At 35.1% G+C, this 25,735-nt stretch overlaps 1 pseudogene; it reads right to left on the bottom strand.

The window, feature by feature from the left end:
• Positions 1 to 18,507: 18,507 nt before the first annotated feature.
• LOC116273682 lies at positions 18,508 to 19,796 on the bottom strand (annotated as a pseudogene).
• Positions 19,797 to 25,735: the final 5,939 nt, after the last annotated feature.

The following is a 25,735-nucleotide window of genomic DNA, read 5'->3' on the forward strand; positions in this document are numbered from 1 at the left end:
GAAAAGACAGTTTTCTCAATGAATGTTACTGGGAAAATTAGATATCCATATGCAGAAGAATGAATCTATACCTCTATGTGTTGGCATACACAAAATTCAAATCAATATTGATTAAAGCCTTAAATTTAAGACCTCAAACTATGAAACCCCTGAAAGAAAACATTCGGGGAAATTCTCCAGGACATTGGTCTGGTCAAAGATTTCTTGAGCAATCCTCAACAAGCATTGTAGTATTGCAAATCAAAAATGAACAAATGGGTCCACATCAAGTTAAAAATCTTTTGCACGGCAAAGGAAACAATCAAGAAGTGAACAGACAACACATAGAATGAGAGAAAACGTTTGCAAACTATCCAGCTGACAATAACCAGAATAAGTAGCTCAAACAACTCAGTAGGAAAAAGAATCCAATAATTTGATTAAAAAATAGGTAAAAGATCTGAATAGACATTTATCAAAACTATACATACAAATGGCAAACAGTTGTATGAAAAAGTCCTTAACATCACTTATCATCAAATAAATGCAAATCAAAGCAAAAAAAAATCATCTCACTCCAATTAAAAAGGTTTTTATCCAAAATACAGACAATAATAAATGTTGGTGAGGACGTGATGAAAAAAGGATCATGGTATACTGTTGTTGGGAATGTTAAATAATACACCTGCTATGGAGAACATTTCGGAGCTTCCTCAAAAAACTAGAATTTGAGCTACCACCTGATCTAGCAATCTCACTGTTAGACATATACCCCAAAGAAATGAAATCAGTATATCGAAGAGATATCTGCACTCCCATGTTTGTTGCAGCATTGTTCACAAGAGCCAATATTTGAAAACAACGTAAGTGTTCATCAATATATAAATGTGTAAAGAAACTCCTGGTACTTATTTGGCTATAAAGAAGAATAAGATGCTGTCACTTGCAACAACATGGATGGTACTGGAGATCATTATTTTAAGTAAAATAAGCAAGGCAGAGAAAGACAGACTTCACATGTTCTCACTTATTTGTGGTAGCTAAAAATTAAAACAATTGAATTTATGAATATAGAAGTACCCAATAACCATCCACACTTTTTCCCTACCACTCCACCCCACTACCCTTCTTAGTCTTTGGGTACCAAAAAAAAAAAAAAAAAAAAAAAAAAGCAAGAATGAATAAGATCTAGTACTTGATAGCACAACAATGTGCCTATAGTGAATGATTATTTAATTGCACATTTAAAAATAACTGAAATAATAGAATTAGAATGTTTGTAACACAAACTATAAATGCTTGAGGTAATGAATACCCCATTTACCCTGATGTGATTATTATACATTGTATCCCGGCATCAGGATATCTGTTATTTTTATTTATTTATTTATTTTGAGATGGAGTTTCTGTTGTCTGGGCTGGAGTGCAGTGGCACAATCTCAGTTCACTGCAACCTTCACCTCCTGGGTTCAAGCGATCCTGCTGCCTCAGCCTCCAGAATAGCTAGGACTAGAGGCTAATTTTTGTATTCTTTGTAGAGATGAGGTTTCACCATGTTGACCAGGCTGGTCTCAAACTCCTGATCTCAAGTAATCTGCCTGCTTCTGCCTCCCAAGGTGCTGGGATTACAGGCGTGAACCACTGTACCTGGCCAGGTATTAAAATATCTTATGTACTACAAGAATATACATACCTACTGTGTATCCACAGAAATTAAAAATTAAAAAATTAACTAAATCTTAAAAAACAAGAGTAATTATCATTATAATACTATATAGCATACATGTTTTTCAACATATATTACAAACTTAATGTAAAAATAGTATACATAAAAAATATGCCTAGAGAACTCACGTTTTCATAATGTCACTAAATGTTTAAAATTGTACAGAAAGTTTCAAAAGAGTGTTTTAATAACGTTAGAGAATGACCCTAAAATTATAAGTTGGAGATTGAAAATCATTTATGTGTTCAGTAATATAATGATGATGATGATGATGATGATAATTTTGATATGATTATCATGATCACAGTTCTTGGAATGTGTGTTTAATGATTAATATTTTATATGCCTTTATAAATATTTACATAGTTCTGAAATTAATACTTATAAAAAATCTCAGAAAATAATTTCCAGTATTTCTCAAACTCCAGTCAATGACAAAGGTCCATTTTAGAATTTTTACAATTATTGCCAGGACTAGTGAGACCTTGTCCATTGTCTTAGTTTTTTCAACCTCATGAAAAACTCAGGGGATGTACAGTTTTCAGTATTTGTGATTATAACTGTGTATATAATAAAGGACACTGATTGTATTAGGTGATGATGAAAAGTTAAAGTCTACCTTTCTGAAAACCCAGAATAAATTTTTTGAGAATGCCTATAAAAAAGACATAATTTCTATCATTTCTTTATGATAGAGAAGAAATTGGAATTATTTAGTCTTAGGGAAACATATGGAGACACAGGGCTTGTTTTTGAAACAACAGACAGAACTATGATTGTACTAAATTTCATTCTATTTATCCTTTCAATTAATAGATGCATATATGAAAATGCCTAAACAAAGTTTTTGCCTCTAAAATATGTTGTTTTAGTATAAAAAATACTGGACAAATTGTACATTCTTTCTATTTAAACAGCAATGATGATTATCCAACCTAGTAAGGAAAAGGCCCACTTCATCTGAGATGAATGGTTACAAATCAGCTCTTTAAATGTATTCCAATGACACCAATACATGAGTCTGATATTCTAATTTATATTCTAGTTCTGTTGTTGCTGTATTCACATAGTAAACTTACTTGGGTTTTTCATCATTTAAGAATGTATTTTTATTTTTGATTATTATGGGTGCAAAAGAATTGTACATATTTTTGGGATACATGAGATGTTTTGATATGGGTATACAATCTATAATAATCAAATCAGGGTAATTGGGGTTATCCATCACATCAAGCATTTATTATTTCTTTGTATTAAGCTTATTGCAGCATTATTCATAATAACAAAGACATGGGATCAACCCAAATGCCTTCAATGATAAACTGAATAAAGAAAATGTGATACATATACACCATGGAATACTATGCAGCCATGAAAAGAAATGGGATCATGTTCTTTGAAGGGATATGAATGAAACTGGAAGCCATTGTCCTTAGCAAACTAATGCAGGAACAGAAAACCAAACACATCGAACATCTCACTTATAGGTGGGAGCTGAACAATGAGGACACATGGACATGGGGAGAGGAACAACACTCACTGGGACCTGTCTGGGTAGGGCAGGTGCAGAGAGAGCATCAGGAAAAATAGTTATTGCATCCTGGGCTTAATACCTAGGTGATGGTTTGATAGATGCAACAAAGCACCATGGCACATGTTTACTTATGTAACAAACCTGCACATTCTGCACATGTACCCCAAAACTTAAAATAAAATAAAATTTAAATAAAATAAAAAGAACATTCCAATTCATTTTTAGCTATTTGAAAACATGCAGCAAATTATTTTAACTATAGCCACCCTATTGTGCTAGTGAATACTAGGTATTATTCATTCTACCTGTATTTTTGCAGTCATTAACCATCCTCACTTTATCCTCACTGCCCACTTCCCTGTTACCCTTCCCAGCCTCATTCTACTCTACTCTTTATCTCCATGAGTTCAATTTTCTCACTTGCTGTCTTTTTAGTTTTCAAGTATGGGTAAAAGCATGCAGTATTTGTTCTTTTGTGCTTGCCTTATTTCACTTAAAATAATGACCTCCAATTATATTCATGTTGTAGCAAATGCCAAGGTTTCATATTTTTTGGCTGCATAATATTTCTTTGTGTATATATGCCACATTTTCTTTATGCAATTTTCCTTTGATGAACACTTGGGTTTATTCCATATCTAGGCTACTGTGAGTGCTGCAATAAACATGAGAGTGCAGATGTTTCTTTGATATACCTATTTGTTTTCTTTTGGATATATATCCAACCAACAAGAGATTAATAGCCAGAATGTATGAGGAGCTCATACAACTCCATAGAGAAAAAAATAAATAATATGATTAAAAAATAGGGAAAAGATCTAAATAGAAATTTCTTAAAAGATGTACAGATGACCAACAGGTATATTAAAATATGTTCAGCATCACTAATCATTAGAGAAATGCTAATCAAAACTACAATAAGATATCATCTCATCCCCATTAAAATGGCTCTGTCCCCAAAACAGACAGTAAGAAATGTTGCTGAGGATAGAAATAAAGATAACCCTTATGCTCAGTTCATGGGAATGTAAATTCACACATTTTTATTTACTCTTCACTATGAAGTACAGTATGGAGATTCCTAAAAAAAACTAAAAGAACTACCATATGATCTAGCAATCCCACTGCTGGGTATATACTCAGAATTTTTTAAATCATTCTGATGAGCAATAATATGCTTATGATATTTGTCATCTCATTTTGACTTTTACAGTCAATCATTGAAATTGGTAGGTCCTTATAATGTTGACCCTCCATAGTCTAAAGGTTGATTTAAAATATCAAAATACAGTTTGCTAGTAAATTCGTTTGAGCTTAGTAAAATAATTTTGTTTTATTCTTCAATTCCTGCTCAACAGACTGAATACTCTGCAACATCAGGGAACTGTTAGAACTGGTCATTGTGGGGAAAAGCCATTTCACAGGAAAGAGTGAAGGGGGAAATCCAGAGGTGATTCTTCTGCAAGAATACAGACAAGGAGTTTATCTGATGTTCATTTCGTTGATTCAAGTTTTGTTTCACAAAGTTATAACGAATTACCACTTTTCCTTTATGAAGGACCTAATAATTTATCACACAGGGGAAGACAAATGTAGATGAATGTGTTGACGATGTGGGAAGTGCAAGATGTACACTTTTGTATTATACAGATATGGGATCTCTTTTGAAATTCACTTAGCTAATGGGATCTTCTGTGTCTGGAATCTGGGCAAGAAGTAAATAGAAAGTTAAGAAAGGAATTCTGTGATTGAAAATAGCTATCATATTTTGTTATTGTAAATTCTAACCCCTCCCCCCCAAAAATATTACAGGACAACTTTTTTTTAAAATTTTTTAAAAAATAAATGTTGAGTAGTAAATCATGGCACAAAAACTGGATACTTCTTAGAACTTCCCCAGTTTATAAAGTTGCCAGGCATAACAAAAAATGTTTATACTGTCATGCTTTTAATAATATTTTATTCATTTATCTAAAACATAGTTTCCATAGACCAGAAAGGAAACTATGTTTTAAATAAATGAATAAAATATTGTCCACTGAGTACCAGAAATTGAGAAAGCACATTGACAACACAAAAGAAGTCAGCATGAAATATACTTTCTTACAAACAAACAAATAAATAAGATAAATTCAGATAACCATTATGTTCCAAGGAAAAAACTGAAACTGTGAGACAGACTAACTTTATTAGGATGTTCTTTAATATAAAGGGATCAAGGAAAACCTCTTAGATTTTACCTGTTTTGACCTCTGAACTAAAACCTAAAGAAGTAGTAGTAGTAATCCATGAAAAAACTTGTGTATACTGAATTCTCAGATCATGCTCTTCTAATTAGATCTGTTTCTTTAAAAATATAAATATGGATATATGTACTTATTCATTATAATCCATATACTTAATGACTAAACATATATTTAAAGTATTAGATTAAAATGCATCATTTTTTCAATAGCTTGTAGATGAGAGTTTAAAATATCTTTTCTAGAATTTCAAGGCACAATACACATGTGACGTGAAATTCGTTGTTAACAACACCGGTTATAAATATATTTTTAAAATAGTTTCCATGAGGATTTCTAAATTAATGACTGACTTATCAAATCTAAATACATTATTATTATGTATTTAGACATAAATACATAATAATACCTCACTGTGTGTCTGAAGCACTGGTACAAGTGTTGTAGCTGATGTCAGATCACCTTATTCTTTTTGCTCACTTCTGCTTGGTTTTTCAGATGCATTCAATTTGTAGTTTCTTTGAGGGAATTTTTTCTCACCCATATGCCTATTTTGTGAGAGTTACTTTAGTTAAAACTTGATAGTATACTTTCCAAATCTACTCAGGCATAGGAAACCCTCAATACCTTGTAATACAAGTCAAGGCCAAGAAACAGAGAGGCTGCTGCTGTCAAGCCTCCAGTTCCCCAGAACTTCCACCCCTACTTCTTGATACGTCACACAACCCACATGACATGTGAGATATCAGGCACAGATCGAGTGAACGCCTCAAGGGCAACCTGTATATTAAGTATAGTAAAGATTTATTTTTTTTTTAATTTTTAAATTCTGGATTTAAAAATACAAATATAAATTCTATTATCTATTTATCTCAATGGATCATTTTGAACACTCCCTGAGCTGCATGTATGTACCTCGGAAAGCTCTGTTCACTTCATATTTGGACTGGAGGAGGGAGGTAAGGCAGCTCTCAGACTAATGGATATTTTTACTGAAGAAAATGTCTTGTCTCAAAGTAGCTACATTTTTTTATTGCATCCTTTATCACAATACAGCTGAAAAACCCAGGTTAAAGATGCTGCCACACTCTTGGTCAGCCAGAAGATATTTAATAATAATGGATTAAGGAACTGCTAAAAGAAAAAAGAGATAATTGAAGTGTCTGTTAGGTAGATAAAAGCATTAATTCTGATAAATATCACTTACATTTTAACTCCTATCCACATAACTTAATGGTAATTAGTATGATCCATAAAGTAACATTTTTTCTAAAAGTAAACTTTCACCATCCAAGATTTACATGCAGAGTATTTTACATTATTCTTGCAGTAAACAAGGCTAACTAAAAAGAAAAAAAAAATAACCCTTTCAACATTTAAATGATCATAGTTGTTCACATTTCTATCGTATATTTCCCTAAGAGAACTTTCTTTCTTTAGGTAACATTACTATTATAATGGTGACGTGTCATTAAATTCACATAGAGGCTATGCCTTTCATCTGTGGTATCCCTCCTTATAACTAACATAGAGGAAAGAACAGAGAAGAGCCCCCCTTAATCACGACATTAGTTCTGTAGTAACTGCATTCTTGTAACATCAAGAATCATTCTGAACACTGAAAGCCAAAGAGCAAAGAATCATATTTTAATTCTCAGCTACTAATTACCAAGTATTAATAAATACTCTCTGCCCTGTAGTTGTCCTCCTTTCATCCTATCTCCAAAATGCTGAGTGGACAACATTTTTTCCTAATGGACTGACAGATCTTATCACATCCTTTTATTTTGGTTGATTTTTTTTTTTAATGGGAGTAGAGTGCCAAAATCCAGTTGTATAAGAGTTTTGCCTCACAAAATACACAATCCATCTATACATCATGGCATGGACTATAATCCCTTATTAATAGAATAGGAAGAACTAAGACCAAAATATGTAAAATACAGAGAAATATAAAATATAAATTTTTAAAATGCACTCATGCACAAAATATATGACTGTGTAAGATATTCAAGTGTATTCAACATAGTTTTTCACAGTATATGACTGTGTAAGATATTCAAGTGTATTCAACACAGTTTTTTAAAAATTGCATCTAATACATGTAAAATGTAATGGTGTGCTGGTCTCAGAATTAGGTAATTACTAAGTTAAACACTATTGTTTTACTGGTTTTAGTATAAATTATTAATTTTAACTCCTTCTTTCTCACTTGTACTTATTTAGAGCACAAGGCAAGTCAAAGCTATAATTCTCTCTGATTAATACATAGCTCTATATTTTTTATACTTGGACTCTGTTATATTAATATTCTTCCTGCATTGCATAGAGAGTTTCAGGCATTTCATCAATAACATATAGTGTTGACTTCCTATATAAAAAAATAAGGTAAACTCAGAAGGGCTATTTTCCTATTCTTATTCAGTTTGGGTTGATATGGGTAAATGATCATTTCTAAAGCAGTATTTGCTTACCCTAGCAATGCTTTTCTTGATGTTAAATGTTAGCAATATTAGAATTTCATAAAAATTAGAATTTTATTAAAATGAAGTAAAGTCTATCAAATTAAATGTATAATTGTGCATTTAATTTTCATAGCAATACTCTTTCCAAATGTACACAAAGAAACAGAAGGTTGATGAACTTTTAAAAAATTGTCATTCATGGTTAATTTAAATATAGTCTCTGTTGCCTTGCATGATAATAGACACACTTGTTATGACAAAGTAACAGGGTTCAATAATTTTAAATTGATTAATATTTTATATGGTCACATTTCTATTAAGACAGTTTTTAAAGGTAATTATACAGGCCCCAATTGTATACACACACACACACGCACACACACACACATGCGCGCACGGGCATATTTATCTGTATTCAGTAAGAAATAAAGAATTTGGGGTTGATCTATTTTCTAGATTACTGAAACTAATCTTCATTGAAGGACAGATTTTATTATTTATTAAGAAAGTATGATTAATCACTTTAATTGCAACCATGGTTTAACAAACAGCTGGGGCAGAATAAAATTTATAGTCAGAATAGATGTTATGATTTTATAAAAGGAAATTTCTACATCATGAAAAATCTTTTCCTAGCTCTGCATGTGAGAGCTTTACAGTTTTTTAACTGAGTCAGCATTCTTACTAGGTAAAATTGTTTGAACCTTAAAGTGCAAACATTCTTGAGAAAAATATTGACTTGTGTTTATGAAAAAGTATGAACAATTGACATATCTATTCTTGTGCTCACAAGGTATTGATGTAAGTTTTTAAAGGCATAAATGCAGGAGCTGGAAAGGCCCTTAAAAAAAAAAAAAAAAAAAAGACTTTGGATAAAACAAGACTGTGTAACGAACATATTTGCCCTATCCCTAGACCTGACACAGTGGTGCTGAAGGAGTGAATGGAGCTAGGGGAAATGAACCGTACAGAAAACCAGAATGAGTTTAAGCTAACAATACATATTACATCAAGAATTTAAGTAACTTGTAAGTTAAAAAGAAATCATATGCCTCTGTTAGAGGATGGAATAAAGAAAATTATCAACTTAAATTTTCTGCTGATTCTTTTAGTATCACACAGTTTCCTCGTGGATTTTATTTTCTCTTTGTTTCACAGATTTTATTAGTCATTACTCAGGAAGTAACTCTTTATCCCATAATAATTAGCAAGATCAATGTAGTATTTATTTCTGTTTTACCCATTGAGTTTTAGGAAATTGACAGATTTTTGAATAACACTAGCTTATATTCTCCAGGACTCTCTGTATGTTTCTGTATATTTCTGTGTAATACATCTGTTGCAGTATGCAGCTCCTCTCAGAATCATTTTCTGGTTTCTGCTCAGCAAAAGGGTGAAAGGAAAACAACTTAGAAGACAAAAATGAAATTGTTGCCAGGCTGCAGCTCTGAAACAGACTTGGAGGCTCCTTCAGTTTTTTGAAGCAGCATGTGTCAAACTCGTGGTGAATCAGATTTTTATACTCAGAATCAGAATCCGCTCAGCTGACACAGCTGATGTCAAAGCTTTGAGGGTACAGTGCAAGATTCCTGTTTGTGCTGAAACACTCAGCACTTCCATTGGAAATTTATTTACCTAAAACAATTGCCTCACCTTCAACTAATGTTGGAGTGCAGACATCCAGAAAACCTACATTCTTTTTTAGAGCAAATGCAATGAAAAATGTGATGTGACCTTTTTCCTTTCTACAGATTGCCTCTGAGAGCATATGTACCTATTAGTTTGCTGCCACCTTTCTATGTTATCAAGTCTAGCTGCTTAATTGTTGAAAAAGGTGTAAAGCAAAGCCCCCTGTACATCCATTTTATTAGATAAAATAATTGCTGAAATAGAGCACCAGGTTAAACTATAATGTTTTCCTGAGGAGACTAGGTGAGGGATTTTTAAAAATTTATTTATATGGGCTTCGTTGAGGATATACATATTGAGGAATGTGTATGTGCTCTTCTATTTTGAAATAAAATCAATCGTATTCAAGGGTTTCTGTGGTAAAATTTATACAAGGCTGGGCACTGTGGCTCAGGCCTGTAATCCCAGCACTTAGGGAGACCAAAGCAGACAGATTGCCTCAGCTCAGGATTTCGAGACAAGCCTAAGCAACAAGCCAAAACCCCATCTCTACCAAAAATGCAAAAACTTAGATGGGTGTGATGGTGTGTGCCTGTAGTTCCAGAGCTACTTGGGGGGTTGAGGTGGGAGGATCACCTGAGCCTGGGAAGCGGAGGTTGTAGTGAGCCAAAATCTCATTACTACATTCCAACTTGGGTGAAAGAGACCCAGTCTCAAATCAATCAATCAATCAATCAATCAATCAATAAAATTATACAGCAGTGTGCTAAGCAGGATTATTATATTGTCTATTTATTCTGAAGGGTTTTCTATGGATTTCTTCAAGTATATAATGAAATTGGAGTTTCTCATGTGCATTATAAACAGACATACCAATATGAATCATTTAAAAAATAACTTTATTATCATGCTTCCATAGTACCCTAAATTGCCAAGGAAATTCTCATTTGTAGTTTGTGTTCGGCAGTTAAAAATCTCTGATTTAAAGAAATTCTGACTCTTATCCACAGATTTAAAGAAATAAACTAGAACTTAAAGTGATTTTTTATTTTAGATTTAAATTATACTTAACTGTAACACAGGTATGCATGGTAAATACTGTTGCTCAATAATAAATTATAATGTGTAAGTAAATAATAAAAAGTTGACTGAATACCTACACACCTGAATGTACATGCAAGGATCTTCATCTTATGTTTTTCATTTTATTCTTTTTATTTTTTATTATTATACTTTAAGTTCTAGGGTACATGTGTATAAAGTGCAGGTTTGTTACATATGTATACTTGTGCCATGTTGGTGTGCTGCACCCATCAACTTGTCAGCACCCATCAACTCGTCATTTACATCAGGTATAACTCCCAATGCAATCCCTCCCTACTTTCCCCTCCCCATAGTACGCCCTGGTGTGTATGTTCCACTTCCCAAGTCCAGGTGAACTCATTGTTCAGTTCCCCTATGAGTGAGAACAGGCGGTGTTTAGTTTTCTGTTCTTGCGATAGTTTCCTGAGAATGATGGTTTCCAGCTGCATCCATGTCCCTACAAAGGACACAAACTCATCCTTTTTGATGGCTGCATAGTATTCCATGGTGTATATGTGCCACATTTTCTTAATCCAGTCTGTCACTGATGGACATTTGGGTTGATTCCAAGTCTTTGCTATTGTGAATAGTGCCACAATGAACATACATGTGCATGTCTTATAGCAGCATGACTTATAATCCTTTGGGTATATACCCAGTAATGGGATGACTGGGTCATATGGTACTTCTATTTCTAGATCCTTGAGGAATCGCCATACTGTTTTCCATAATGGTTGAACTAGTTTACAATCCCACCAACAGTGTAAAAGTGTTCCTATTTCTCCACATTCTCTCCAGCACCTGTTGTTTCCTTGCTTTTTAACGACTGCCATTCTAACAGATGTGAGATGGTATCTCATTGTGGTTTTGATTTGCATTTCTCTGATGACCAATGATGACGAGCATTTTGTCATGTGTCTGTTGGCTGTATGCATGTCTTCTTTTGAGAAATGTCTGTTCATATCCCTTGCCCACTTATTGATGGGGTTGTTTGTTTTTGTCTTGTAAATTTGTTTGAGTTCTTTGTAAGTTCTGGATATTAACCCTTTGTCAGAGGAGTAGATTGCAAAAATTTTCTCCCATTCTGTAGGTTGTCTGTTCACTCTGATGGTAATTTCTTTTGCTGTGCAGAAGCTCTTTAGTTTAATTAGATCCCATTTGTCAATTTTGGCTTTTGTTGCCATTGCTTTTGGTGTTTTAGACATGAAGTCTTTGCCCATGCCTATGTCCTGAGTGGTATTACCTAGGTGTTCTTCTAGGGTTTTTATGGTATTAGGTCTAACATTTAAGTCTCTAATCCATCTTGAATTGATTTTCATATACGGAGTAAGGAAAGGATCCAGTTTCAGCTTTCTACTTATGGTTAGCCAATTTTCCCAGCATCATTTATTAAATAGGGAATCCTTTCCCCATTTCTTGTTTCTCTGTGGTTTGTCAAAGATCAGATGGCTGTAGATGTGTGATATTATTTCTGAGGACTCTGTTCTGTTCCATTGGCCTATATCTCTGTTTTGGTACCAGAACCATGCTGTTTTGGTTACTGTAGCCTTGTAGTATAGTTTGAAGTCAGGTAGCGTGATGCCTCCAGCTTTGTTCTTTTGACTTAGGATTGTCTTGGAGATGCGGGCTCTTTTTTGGTTCCATATGAACTTTAAAGCAGGTTTTTCCAATTCTGTGAAGAAACTCATTGGTAGATTGATGGGGATGACATTGAATCTATAAATCACCTTGGGCAGTATGGCCATTTTCACGATATTGATTCTTCCTATCCATGAGCATGGTATGTTCTTCCATTTGTTTGTGTCCTCTTTTATTTCACTGAGCAGTGGTTTGTAGTTCTCCTTGAAGAGGTCCTTTACATCCCTTGTAAGTTGGATTCCTAGGTATTTTATTCTCTTTGAAGCAATTGTGAATAGAAGTTCATTCCTGATTTGGCTCTCTGTTTGTCTGTTACTGGTGTATACGAATGCTTGTGATTTTTGCATATTAATTTTGTATCCTGAGACTTTGCTGAAGTTGCTTATCAGCTTAAGGAGATTTTGGGCTGAGATGATGGGGTTTTCTAAATACACAATCATGTCATCTGCAAAGAGGGACAATTTGACTTCTTCTTTTCCTAACTGAATATCCTTGATTTCTTTCTCTTGCCTGCTTGCCCTAGCCAGAACTTCCAACACTATGTTGAATAGGAGTGGTGAGAGAGGGCAATCTGTCTTGTGCCAGTTTTCAAAGGAAATGCTTCCAATGTTTGCCCATTCAGTATGATATTTGCTGTGGGTTTGTTGTAAATAGCTCTTATTATTTTGAAATAAGTTCCATCAATACCTAGTTTATTGAGAGTTTTTAGCATGAAGGGCTGTTGAATTTTGTCAAAGGCCTTTTCTGCATCTACTGAGATAATCATGTGGTTTTTATGTTTGGTTCTGTTTGTATACTGGATTACGTTTATTGATTTGCGTATGTTGAACCAGCCTTGCATCCCAGGGATGAAGCCCACTTGATCATGGTGGATAAGCTTTTGGATGTGCTGCTGGATTCAGTTTGCCAGTATTTTATTGAGGATTTTTGCATCAATGTTCATCAAGGATATTGCTCTCAAATTCTCTTTTTTTTTGTTGTTGTGTCTCTGCCCGTCTTTGGTATCAGGATGATGTTGGCCTCATAAAATGAGTTAGGGAGGATTTCCTCTTTTTCTATTTATTGAAATAGTTTCAGAAGGAATGGTATCAGCTCCTCCTTGTACCTCTGGTAGAGTTCAGCTGTGAATCCATCTGGTCCTGGACTTTTTTTGGTTGGGAGGCTATTAATTTTTGCCTCAATTTCAGAGTCTGCTATTGGTCTATTCAGGGATTCAACTTCTTCTTGGTTTAGTCTTGGGAGAGTGTAAGTGTCCAGGAAATTATCCATTTGTTCTAGATTTTCTAGTTTATTTGCGTAGAGGTGTTTATAGTATTCTCTGATGGTAGTTTGTATTTCTGTGGGGTCGGTGGTGATATCCCCTTTATCACTTTTTATTGCATCTATTTGATTCTTCTCTCTTTTCTTCTTTATTAGTCTTGCTAGCGTTCTGTCAATTTTGTCAATCTTTTCAAAAAACCAACTCCTGGATTCATTGATTTTGTGGAGGGTTTTTGTGTCTCTATCTCCTTCAGTTCTGCTCTGATCTTAGTTATTTCTTGTCTTCTGCTAGCTTTTCAATGTGTTTGCTCTTGCTTCTCTAGTTCTTTTAATTGTGATGTTAGAGTGTCAATTTTAGATCTTTCCAGCTATCTCTTGTGGGTATTTAGTGCTATAAATTTCCCTCTACACACTGCTTTAAATGTGTCCCAGAGATTCTGGTATGTTGTATCTTTGTTCTCATTGGTTTCAAAGAACATCTTTATTTTTGCCTTCATTTCGTTATGTACCCAGTAGTCATTCAGGAGCAGGTTATTCAGTTTCCAGGTAGTTGAGCAGTTTTGATTGATTTTCTTCGTCCTGAGTTCTAGTTTGATTGCACTATGGTCTGAGAGACAGTTTGTTATATCTGTTCTTGTACATTTGCTGAGGAGTGCTTTACATCCAATTGTGTGGTCAGTTGGTCAATTTTGGAATAAGTGTATTGTGGTGCTGAGAAGAATGTATATTCTGTTGATGTGGGGTGCAGAGTTCTGTAGATGTCTATTAGGTCTGCTTGGTGCAGAGTTGAGTTCAATTCCTGGATATCCTCATTAACTTTCCGTCTCGTTGATCTGTCTCATGTTGACAGTGGGGTGTTGAAGTCTCCCATTATTATTGTATGGGAGTCTGAGTCTATTTTTAAGTGTCTAAGGACTTGCTTTATGAATCTGGGTGCTCCTGTATTGGGTGCATATATATTTAGGAGAGTTAGCTCTTCCTGTTGAATTGATCCCTTTTATCATTATGTAATGGCCTTCTTTGTCTCTTTTGATCTTTGATGGTTTAAAGTCTGTTTTATCAGAGACTAGGATTGCAATCCCTGCTTTTTTTTTGTTCTCCATTTGCTTGGTAGATCATCCTCCATCCCTTTATTTTGAGCCTATGTGTGTCTCTGCATGTGAGATGGGTCTCCTGAATACAGCAAACTGATGGGTCTTGTCTCTTTATCCAGTTTGCCAGTCTGTATCTTTTTATTGGACCATTTAGTTCATTTACATTTAAGGTTAATATTATTATGTGTGAACTTGATCCTGTCATTATGATATTAACTGGTTATTTTGCTTGTCAGTTGATGCAGTTTCTTCCTAGCATCGATGGTCTTTACATTTTGGCATATTTTTGCAATGGCTGGTACCAGTTGTTCCTTTCCATGTTTAGTGCTTCCTTCAGGGTCTCTTGTAAGGCAGGCCTAGTGGTGACAAAATCTCTAAGCATTTGCCTATCTATAAAGCATTTTATTTCTCCTTCGCTTATGAAACTTAGTTTGGTAGGATATGAAATTCTGGGTTTAAAATTCTTTTCTTTAAGAATGTTGAATATTGGCCCCCACTCTCTTCTGGCTTGTAGGGTTTCTGCTGAGAGATCTGCTGTTAGTCTGATGGGCTTCCCTTTGTGGGTAACCCGACCTTTCTCTCTGGCTCTCCTCAACAGTTGTTGCTTCATTTCAACCTTGGTGACTCTGACAATTATGTGTCTTGGAGTTGCTCTTCTCGAGGAGTATCTTTATGGCATTCTCTGTATTTCCTGAATTTGAATGTTGTCCTGCCTTACTAGGTTGAGGAAGTTCTCCTGGATGATATCCTGCAGGGTGTTTTCCAACTTGGTTCCATTTCCTCCCTCATTTTCAGGCACCCCAATGAGATGTAGATTTGGTCTCTTCACATAATCCCATACTTCTTGAAGGCTTTGTTCATTTCTTTTTCCTCTTTTTTCTTTAGACTTCTCTTCTCGCTTCATTTCATTCATTTGATCCTCAATCACTGATACTCTTTCTTCCAGTTGTTCGAGTTGGTTATTGAATCTTGTGCATTTGTCATGTATTTCTCGTGTCATGGTTTTTATCTCTGTCAGTTCGTTTATGGCCTTCTCTGCATTGATTATTCTAGTTATCCATTCTTCCATTCTTTTTTCAAGATTTTTAGTTTCTTTGTGCTGGGTACATAATTCCTCCTTTAGCTCTGAGAAGTTTGATGGACTGAAGCCTTCTTCTCTCAACTCGTCAAAGTCATTCTCCCTCCAAGGTTGATCCGTTGCTGGCGATGAGCTGCATTCCTTTGGAGGGGGAGATGCACTCTTATTTTTTGAATTTCCAACTTTTCTACCCTGCTTTTTCCCCATCTTTGTGGTTTTATCTGCCTTTGGTCTTTGATGATGGTGACGTACTGATGGGGTTTTGGTGTGGGTGCCCTTCCTGTTTGTTAGTTTTCCTTCTAACAGTCAGGACCCTCAGCTCTAGGTCTGTTGGAGATTGCTTGAGGTCCACTCCAGATCCTGTTTGCCTGGTTATCAGCAGCAGAGGCTCAGTTGAAAATGCCGAAATCACCCGTCTTCTGTGTCGCTCGCGCTGGGAGCTGGAGACTGGAGGTGTTCCTATTCGGCCATCTTGCTCCGCCCCCAGATATTCATCTTCTAAGCCATTAGTTTCAAATAAAGTAAGTGATAATGGTTTAAACTTACAGTTTTACAGTACTATACTTTAAAAAATAACCTTTTTAAACACACAAAGCACACAATAACTTTATATATTTAAAAATTGTTCATCTTTATTTCCTTTAGTTAGTAATTACCATTGTTTATAATTCTTTAAGTGATAATATATCAGTAATTTTCATTAACCTTGAAAATGGAGTCAAAATGAAGTTTAGAAATTTGGCAATAACATAGTGCCTATACTGGGTATTTATGTCCTAAGAAAAGAGAAATAGAGCTGTTAATTTAGATTAAAATATTCTAAAATACTAACAGTTAATGTAAATCATATGTTATATTATTACTCTTTTAGTAAATATGATGAGAAGTTATGGTGTGGAGTTGTTCCAAGGAATTAAAAATGAAATGAAGAAAATTAAGAAATAAAGATCAAACTGAAGAATGGATCTCAAGGAACTTTTAATTTATTAAGAATTGAACAATAATTATTGATAACCTAATATTAAATAATTCCTAGTTAAAATATCTTCCCAAGTTATTATTTACCACATTACCTGGTTAGTTTACTACTTATTATAATAAAAACATTTTTTATAATCTGAAATAATGCTATTTTGTTTTTTAGAGTTTTTATTTTATATCTCACTGCTGGCTCCACATGGGAAATAAGTTGCATCATGCAGATTTCTGTTTTATTTATACAGTTTGGAATCAATGGCACTTAATTCATGGTCAGACACAGAATAGGTAGTCAAATATTGTAATGAAATAATTAATGACTGCATTAATTATGTAAAGTTCCTTGCACATGTTCTTGGAAAATAATGCAACTTTGTTTTTAGTGTAGGAGAATTTCAATTGCCTGCCTTTAATATAATTTGGATTTGTAACATATAGGGCAGATATGTATACCTTAACTTCAGTATTCTACCTGTATTTATTTCATTTTCTTCTCATGTTCAAGGCAGACTATTATTTTCATTCTTTTCTCTTATTCAGGTATTTTGTCATGTCTCTATTTTCTTACTTTGAGGTGATTGGTGTTTTAAGGATTTTCATTTCTAAATGTAAAGAGCAATTGGGTTGGGGAAGACTAGTTTTTAAGAGAAAGAGTTAGCAAGAGAAAGTTCTATAAATTCATGGATGCTGTGATACTCACAGATACTCTCCAGAAATAAGATTTATTGTTCAGTCCTCTACTCTCAGCACTCTTTAGGAATTGTTTCAGTTGAAGAGAGTCATCTGACTCAGGGTCGTAGCCTGTCCATACTATTTTTGGAACTCTTCACATGGTTTTATGAGGTTCCTTTAAGATCACTTGATTTGTCTCTTTGTCCATTCATTTTGTTTTCCTCTCCGTTCTAGAGGAATTAATTCAAGCACACTTCAAAATATAACTACTGCATGCAAAACTTCATTTTACACTCTGCTTTCAGGGGAAACCAACTTGGAAATGTTAACACAGCGTTTTTGTCAGAAAGAAAACACTTAGATGAGATTTTGAACTGAATTAAATATCTCCCATCTGGAAATGAGGATTCCATAACCATGGTGTGGAGCAGAGAGCTCCTGACCCAAGGTAGCAGTGCAATTGTTAACATGCTCTCCTGTGATAAACTGGGATGATATAATTGGTGGGGATATGTAAACTGGGTATTGCATCAGTCCTTGGAGAACTATAGGGGAAATAATAATACTGAGTACAGTAGAATTGCTCTGTTTAATTACTTTGGGAAAAAATAACAAAAAACAGAGCAATTAATTGATAACTAATGCTAACCGTAAAGGTAAAAGTCAAGTCTCCTTATTATTGTGCAAAGAAGATCTCATCTTCTACATTGGGTAGGAAGAGAAAGATGAGGACCAGGTCCATACTTAATTGTAAGAATACTTGACCTCTAAAGAAAGTCCCATGGTTGAATATTCACACAGAAACTCTGGGAAATGGGGCAGAAACACTGGTGGAATGGCTTCTAGAAATATCAAAATGTACTAGCACATACAGACTGCAGTAAGCAGAATAATGTCCACTAAAGATATTCTAAGCTCCTAAACCTTTGGTATGCTTGGTTGTATAGAAAAGGGGAATTAATGCTTCTGACAAGATTAAGATTGTTAATAAGTTGACCTCTAAGAGGTTATCCTAAATTACCTTGGTAGGCATAATGTAATCACAAGAGACCTTAAAAGTGAGAAAAGAAAAGCAACAAGAAGATTTCTTAAAATGCTTCCAGTTCAAGTCAGAATTAAGGTGAATATTAGGTCCCACCAGTTTTACAGAGCTGTAGATGTTTTGCTGTTGTTCTTTCAAAAAAGAAGAATCTACAATAAACATGTTAATTTGAGAAAAATATTGTGTTTGTTAACTTTTTATAGCCATTCCCAAGTTACTTTAAACTTTGTATGTTGTTCAAGAACAGAGTATATCCTGGTTAGGATGTGTTCATAGCTGATGCATCTCTAAAAAATTTTTCATGAAGGCGGCTAGCTTCTCAACATCTTCAGTAGTGACAGCATTATACAGAGAGGCCCTGATACCTCCCACACACCTATGCCCTTTCAAGGACAACATATTGAGTTCAAGAGCTTTATCAATAAATCGTTTTTTCTAAAGCATCATTTCCTTTGGCATTGCCTACGCGGAATGGAATATTCATCTTGCTTCTATTTCGGGGCTCCACTGGACATACGTAGAATCCTTAAGAATTATCAGTAATCTCATAAATCATTTGGGATTTGATGGAGCTAAGCTGCTCCATGGCCGCGGTACCGCCATTGTTTTTAATCCACTCCAGGACCATGATGTAGATGCTGAAACATGGAGGCGTGTTGTACAAGGAGCTGTTTCCAGCTTGCGCTTTGTATTCCAGGACCGAGGGGCACTCTCGGAGGGCAAATCCCAGCAGGTCATCGTGGACAATCACCACGGTGACCCCAGCAGAGCCAACATTCTTCTGAGCACCAGCAAATTGCCTTTGTTGCTACTTCTTCTAGTTAGATTTCAAACTTGCCTGTGGACTTAATAATGCAAGTTGCAATTTATTATTTCTGGAGTCATGGTAACACACAGCATAGAGGGTAGGTTGGGACCTCTAGGTGCTGAATCTAGACATCTGTGGGGTCTCCTGGGTTCAGTGGCTGTTGATTCAAGGTCAACATTGACCATTGGAGGAGTGGTTTAAGAGGAGTTAAAGCAAAGGGCAAACTGTAGATCGATCTTTATACTGTTATTACAAGAGAAGTGACATACTTTATATATGTTTATATTAGCCAGGTCTGTTTTTAATACCATATACTTTATATTTCTATACGTTTTTATTTATAATAATACTGTTATCACTGATACATGTAGACACTTTTAGAATTTATTAAATCCTTGACCTTGTGCATTATTCAATTAGCAACAGTTACACCCCATCCCCAGTATTCCCCTTCCTCTTTTTAAGCTATTTTATGAAAAAGGTCTAGAAGTTCTTGATTCATTTTTACCATTCTTTCAATAGGTAGAAGAGAAAGTTGATTGGTTGGTTGTTTTTCAGTTACGCCATTAAACTAAACATTAAACATTTCTGTTAAATTACCTTATCCTTTGTTCCCTTGACTGCTTTCTTTGTAATGTTTGTTGACAAGAGAGATACTTTGCTGAAAAGTCTTTTCCCTAGTGTTTATCTATTGTCAGTATTTTATGTTGAATATGTAAAGAACATTAAAGTCCTAAAACATCTGAAAAAAAAAAAGTGAAAGAAGAAAGAACCACATAGATGGCAGCATGGGAATTTGGGCAATGGTGCTGCTGGGTTATGAGTCAAGAAATGCAAGCTTGCTCTTGAAGTTGGAAAATGCAAGAAAACGTATTTTACTAGAGCCTGCAGAAGAACGTAACCTTGCCAACAACCTGATTTTAGCCCAGTGAGACCCTTTTCAGACTTCTGACCCCTAGAAATGTAAGATAAATCTGCATCGTTTTAAGACCCCAAAATATGGGTAACTTGTTATAGTAGCAGTAGGAAACTAATACACTCACTGAGATGCCAAGGTGGCTGTGGCAGATGTGGCAGAAGGAATTAAAAGGCAGCAATTTGCTTGCAATTATATTCTGTGTAAGATATCAGGAGTTTGATTTGAGACTATTGCAATAAGGTGAATATCAACATAAGGCAAGTCACAAAGAGCATTTTAATTTTTAAGTGTATATAAAACTTAGGTTGAGTAGATACACATGGACACAAAGATAGAAACAGCAAACACTTGGACTCCTATAGTTGGGAGGTTACGGGAAACTGGGCATTGAAAAACTACCTATTGGGTACAATGATAACTATCTGGGTGATGGGTGTACTAGAAGGATGAACTTCACCACTATACCAGTATATTCATGTAACGAACCTGCACATGTATTCTCTGACCCTAAAATTTAAAAAAAGAAAAAAAAAGGTTAGGTTTATACCACACTGTAGTCTAACTGTGCAATGACATTGTGTGGAAATTATGTACATATCTTAATTAAACATATTTCATTGCTAAAAGATGCTAACAATAATCTGAGTCTTCAGCATATTCTAATATTTTCGATGCTGACTGATGAGGGTCATGGTGCTAAAAGTTGAAGTAGTTGTGGCAATTTCTTAAAATAAAATAATGATATTTACAAAACTGGTTTACTCTTCCATTCATGAAAGTTTTCTCTGTAACATATGATACTATTTGACAGCACTTTACCCACAGTGGAATTTTCCATAATTAAAGTCAATCCTCTCCAATCTGCTTTATCAACTCATTTGACTTAATAATATTTTTAATTCTTTGTTGTTGTTTCAATAATGTTCACAGCATTTTTACCAGGAGTATATTCCATCTCAATAAACCACAATCTTTGCTCATCTATGAGAAGTAACTTCTCATGAGTTCAACTTTTATCATGAAATAGAAAAAAAATTAGCCATATATTCAGGCTCTGCTTTTAGTACTAATTATCTTGCTATTTTCACTACATCTGCAGATATTTCCTCCACTTGAACTGCTCAAAGTCATCCATGAGTATTGGAATCAACTTCTTCCAAACTCATGTTAATGTGGATATTTTTATCTCCTCCTATGAATGAATCACCAAAGTTATTAATGACTCCTACAAAGGTGAATCCTTCCAGAAGGTTTTCAGTTTCCTTTGTCCACATTCATTGAAAGAATCTTTTATTAAATAATAAGATTTAAAAGTTGAAATTACTCCTCAATTCAAGTGCTGAAGAATGGATATTGTGTTAGCAGGCATGAAACAATATTAATCTCCTTGTGCATCTCCATTAGAGCTCTTGGATGAAGAGCCATATTGTCAATAAATAAGTACTCTTTTAAAATGAATCTAATCTAAAGGAGTAATAGGACTCAACAGTGGGCTTAAAATATTCAGTAAACCATGCCGTAAATAAATTAAACATCATCCAGGCTTTGTTGTTCCATTTAAAGAGCAGAGGCAGAGTAGATTTATCAAAATTCTCAAGTGCCCTAGACTTTTCAGAAAGGTAAATGACCATTGGTTTAACTTCAAGTCACCAAATGCATTACCCTGAAGCAAGAGTTAGCCTCTCTCTTTGATGCTTTGAAGATAGGTATTGACTTCTTCTTAGCTATGAAAGCCCAGGATGGCATCTTCTTCCAATAAAAGGCTAATTCATTTACATTAAAAACCTGTTGCCTTGTGTAGCCACCTTTATTAATTAACTTAGCTAGATTTTCTGGATAACTTGTTGCAGCTTCCATAACAGGACTTGCTGCTTAACCTTGAATTTTATGTGATGGAGATTGCTTCTTCCCTTCCACCATGTGAGCCAACCTGTGTTTGCTTCAAAGGTTTCTTTTGGCAGCTTCCTTACATTTCTCTGCCATCATAAAATGTAAGAGAGTGAGGGACTTGCTCTGGATTAAGTTTTGGCTTAAGTGAATATTGTAGCTGATTTGATCTTCCATTCATACCACTACACTTTTTCCATAACAGTAATAAGATTGTTTTTCTTTCTAATCATTAATATGTTCACTGGAGTAGCACATTTAATTTCCTTCAAGAATGTTTCCTTTGTATTCACAACTTAGCTACTGGCAAAAAAAGGCCTATGGCCTATCTCAGGTTTCAACTTCCTTCCTCACTAGGCTTAATAATTTGTAGCCTTTGATTTATTGGGAGAGAAATGTAACTTTTCCTTTCACTTGAACACTTAGAGGTTATTGTGGAATCACTAATTGCCCTGATTTCAATATTATTGTGTCTTAGGGAATAGGGAGGCCCAGGAAAAGGAAAAGAGACTGGGCTATGGCTAGTCTACGGAGCAGTCAGAACACATTCAATATTTATTGTAAGTTTTCTATCTTACATAGGTGTGGTTCACAGTTCACTACATATCAAAACAATTACAACAATAGCATCAAATATCACTGACCAAAGGTCATCTTAACAGATAATAATAATAAAAACTTTGATGTATTGCAAAATTACCAAAATGTGACACAGAGACACAAGTGAGCCAGGGCTGTTGAAAAAATGGTGCCGATAGACATGCTTAATGCAAGATTGCCATAAACCTTCCATTTATAAAAAATACAGTGTTTGTGAAACACAGACAAGGTCTACTTATATGTCAATGAGAAAGTAATATCCTTACTAACAAGGTCACTGATTGCTTTTTTAAGGGGTTTTCTTGATGTTAAAAAAAAGTTGTTTTTTTTTTTTTTTTTTCTTTTTGTTCGTTTTAACATCAGGAAATAACTTGGCTCTCTGAGTGCAAAGATTAAGTGCCATCATTTGACCAAAAAAAAAAAAAGTTATCCGGTGATATTCAAACATCAGAAGTCAGGCTGACTCAATTTTTGTTATTGGACGCAACATCACAGTGGCAGCCATAGGAGCCTAAGTTGCATAGAGTTATAATTTTTTTTTTAATAAAAGACAATATTCCTAATGTCAAGATAGATGAGCAACCAGTGAGATTATGAGTATTCACACTCTATAATCAAGAAAGAAAGAAGAACCTATGACTGAAAAAGGTAGACATTTTCAAAAGATAGCCACAATTTCATCATACAGACTCCAGAACTCAGACAGTTTTGGGATTCAAAACACATTAACTGAAGGATCAGTCAGAACCCCAGGAGGAAGGACTGACAATACCACAGCCATTGTGCACAGTGATGGTTCCTCGGTCCTTCCTGGAAGGGACCAGTAGTCATTTTACTTGCATGGTTATATACTGAGAAAACAGACAACATAAAATATTTTCAAAACCATTAGACAAGGGCTTGAGCTAATATTGATAGCATTCAAGCTGTCATTGTGACTTCTCGGTCAGAGTGGAGACAATTGTGGGTGAGGCGATGAGTAGAGTCTGGCCTAGGTCCTCATGGTGGATGCAAAGCTTCTAAGGCCACAATCCAATAGTCATTTCCCTGGTTGCTAAATGTATAGTTGGAACTAACATACTTGATACTTCCACAATTCCTACATTTGCTCTTTGGCCTGTGTGGGGTGAGAGCTGTCTTAGTGTGAAAGGACAACTGAAAGTTTTTTAAACTGTTCTTCTATTATATAAGATAGTAAATATAAAAATACCACAAACTGAAATGGGTGGCAGAAATAAGTGTTATTTTTAAAGACCTAAACTAAAGAATACAAGTGAAGTGTCCTCATTTTATCACCTGTTAATTCACCAGCCTGGCCTGTGCAAAGACCAGCTGAATTCAAGGATGACAGCAGACTCCTTTAATCTCAAGCAAGTAATAAACTCAATTCAGCTGTAGCTGTTCTGTCAGATGATAGATAATCTGTAGAACAGATTAACATAGGCTAACATACAGGATGTGAGCCATTGACCTGGTAAATATGTTTGTTATCACCTTTGTCCAAAAACAGTTTGCTTTGACTTAGATTAAAAGCAGTTTGCATTCACGTGAAAAGGTCAATGGTATACAATTATAGCCTTCACTCAGGGCCATGATAACTCTTCTTTCCTTTGTTATAATCTAGAGACCTAGAACCACTGGATGTTTTGCAGAAGCGTCACTATATCAATTGCATTAAAATAATAATCCCAGATGAGAAAGAAATGCTAGTACATTAATGGCCTTTGTGGAAACATGCCCTTCAAGGCATGTGCATGCCTTATACTAGAGAGCATAAGAAAGCTGCACAATGCCTAGTAGGCCTATCTGGGTTCTGAAGGCAGCATACTCTATACTAGGAATACTGTTTCGATCAGACAGGATGAATACCAGCTTTAAATGGAGTCTAGAGGTTGCATAGCATGAGCAGGTTATGGTACAAAATACCCAGCTACTTAGAGCAATATGATGCAATATGACCCTATGGTATTAGAGCATCAATAAAGGAATTCCAATGACTCCCACTAGAGTTCTGGAATGAAACTACATTATGTGTATCAGAGAATTACAAAACTTTCAGAAAACTATTGGCATTCTCCTGGACCTTGATAAATACAGAGAGTCTAACTATGGTATAACAAATGACCATGTGGCCAGAGCTGCCCATAATGAGCTGATTAATGTCAGATCCACCAAGTCACAGGTCATGTAGACTGGTAACAGTTGAATAACCCATTGTAAGATTGCAGTGGTATATCCTGGATATCACCTGAGAAGTACCAGAGGGCATAAGAAAGCTATATCTTCAGTTGGTCCAGGACAATCACATCAATCACCTCTGTAGTTAATCTCTGAGGGTGCTCACATTTATGCCACAGGGAGGCTCCCTATGACCAGCTAATAGAAGAGGAAGAATTCATAGCTTGGTTCATAAATGTGTTGGTTTAGTGCATGGGGTGGCTTTGAAATACTATGGCAAGAATAAATTTTCCCAAAAGGGAAAACCTTGGATATTTTGACTAGTCATTCACTTCGAATAGAAACAAAACTTGAATTTAGAATAGTCATTGAATCACAATGTTATTCCTATTAAACTACCATAGACATTCTTTACATAACTAGAAAAAAAAACACCACTCTGTTTTGAAATTTGTTTATTTATTTATTTTTTGAGATGGGGTCTCACTCTGTCACCCAGCCTGGAGTGCAGTGGTGCAATCTCGGTTCACTGCAACCTCTGCCCCCCAGGTTCAAGCAATTCTCCTGTCTCAGGCTCCCGAGTAGCTGGTATTACAGGACAAAAGAGAGCCCAAATACCCAAGGCAATCCTGAGCAAAAAGTACAAAGCTGGAGGCATCATGCAACCAGCCTTCAAACTATACTACAAGGTTATAGTAACCAAAACAGCATGGAACTGGTACAAAAACAGACACATGGACCAATGGAAGAATAGAGAACCCAGAAATAAGACCACACACCTACAACTATCTGATCTTCGACAAACTTGATGAAAACAAACAGTGGGGAAAGGATTTCGTATTCAATAAATGGTGCTGGTATAACTGGTTCACCATATGTGTAAGATTAAAACTGGACCCCTTATTTTTAGTATATGCAAAAA

The sequence above is a fragment of the Papio anubis genome, chromosome 2 (assembly GCF_008728515.1).
Source record: "Papio anubis isolate 15944 chromosome 2, Panubis1.0, whole genome shotgun sequence".
NCBI classification, from domain to species: Eukaryota; Metazoa; Chordata; class Mammalia; order Primates; family Cercopithecidae; genus Papio; species Papio anubis.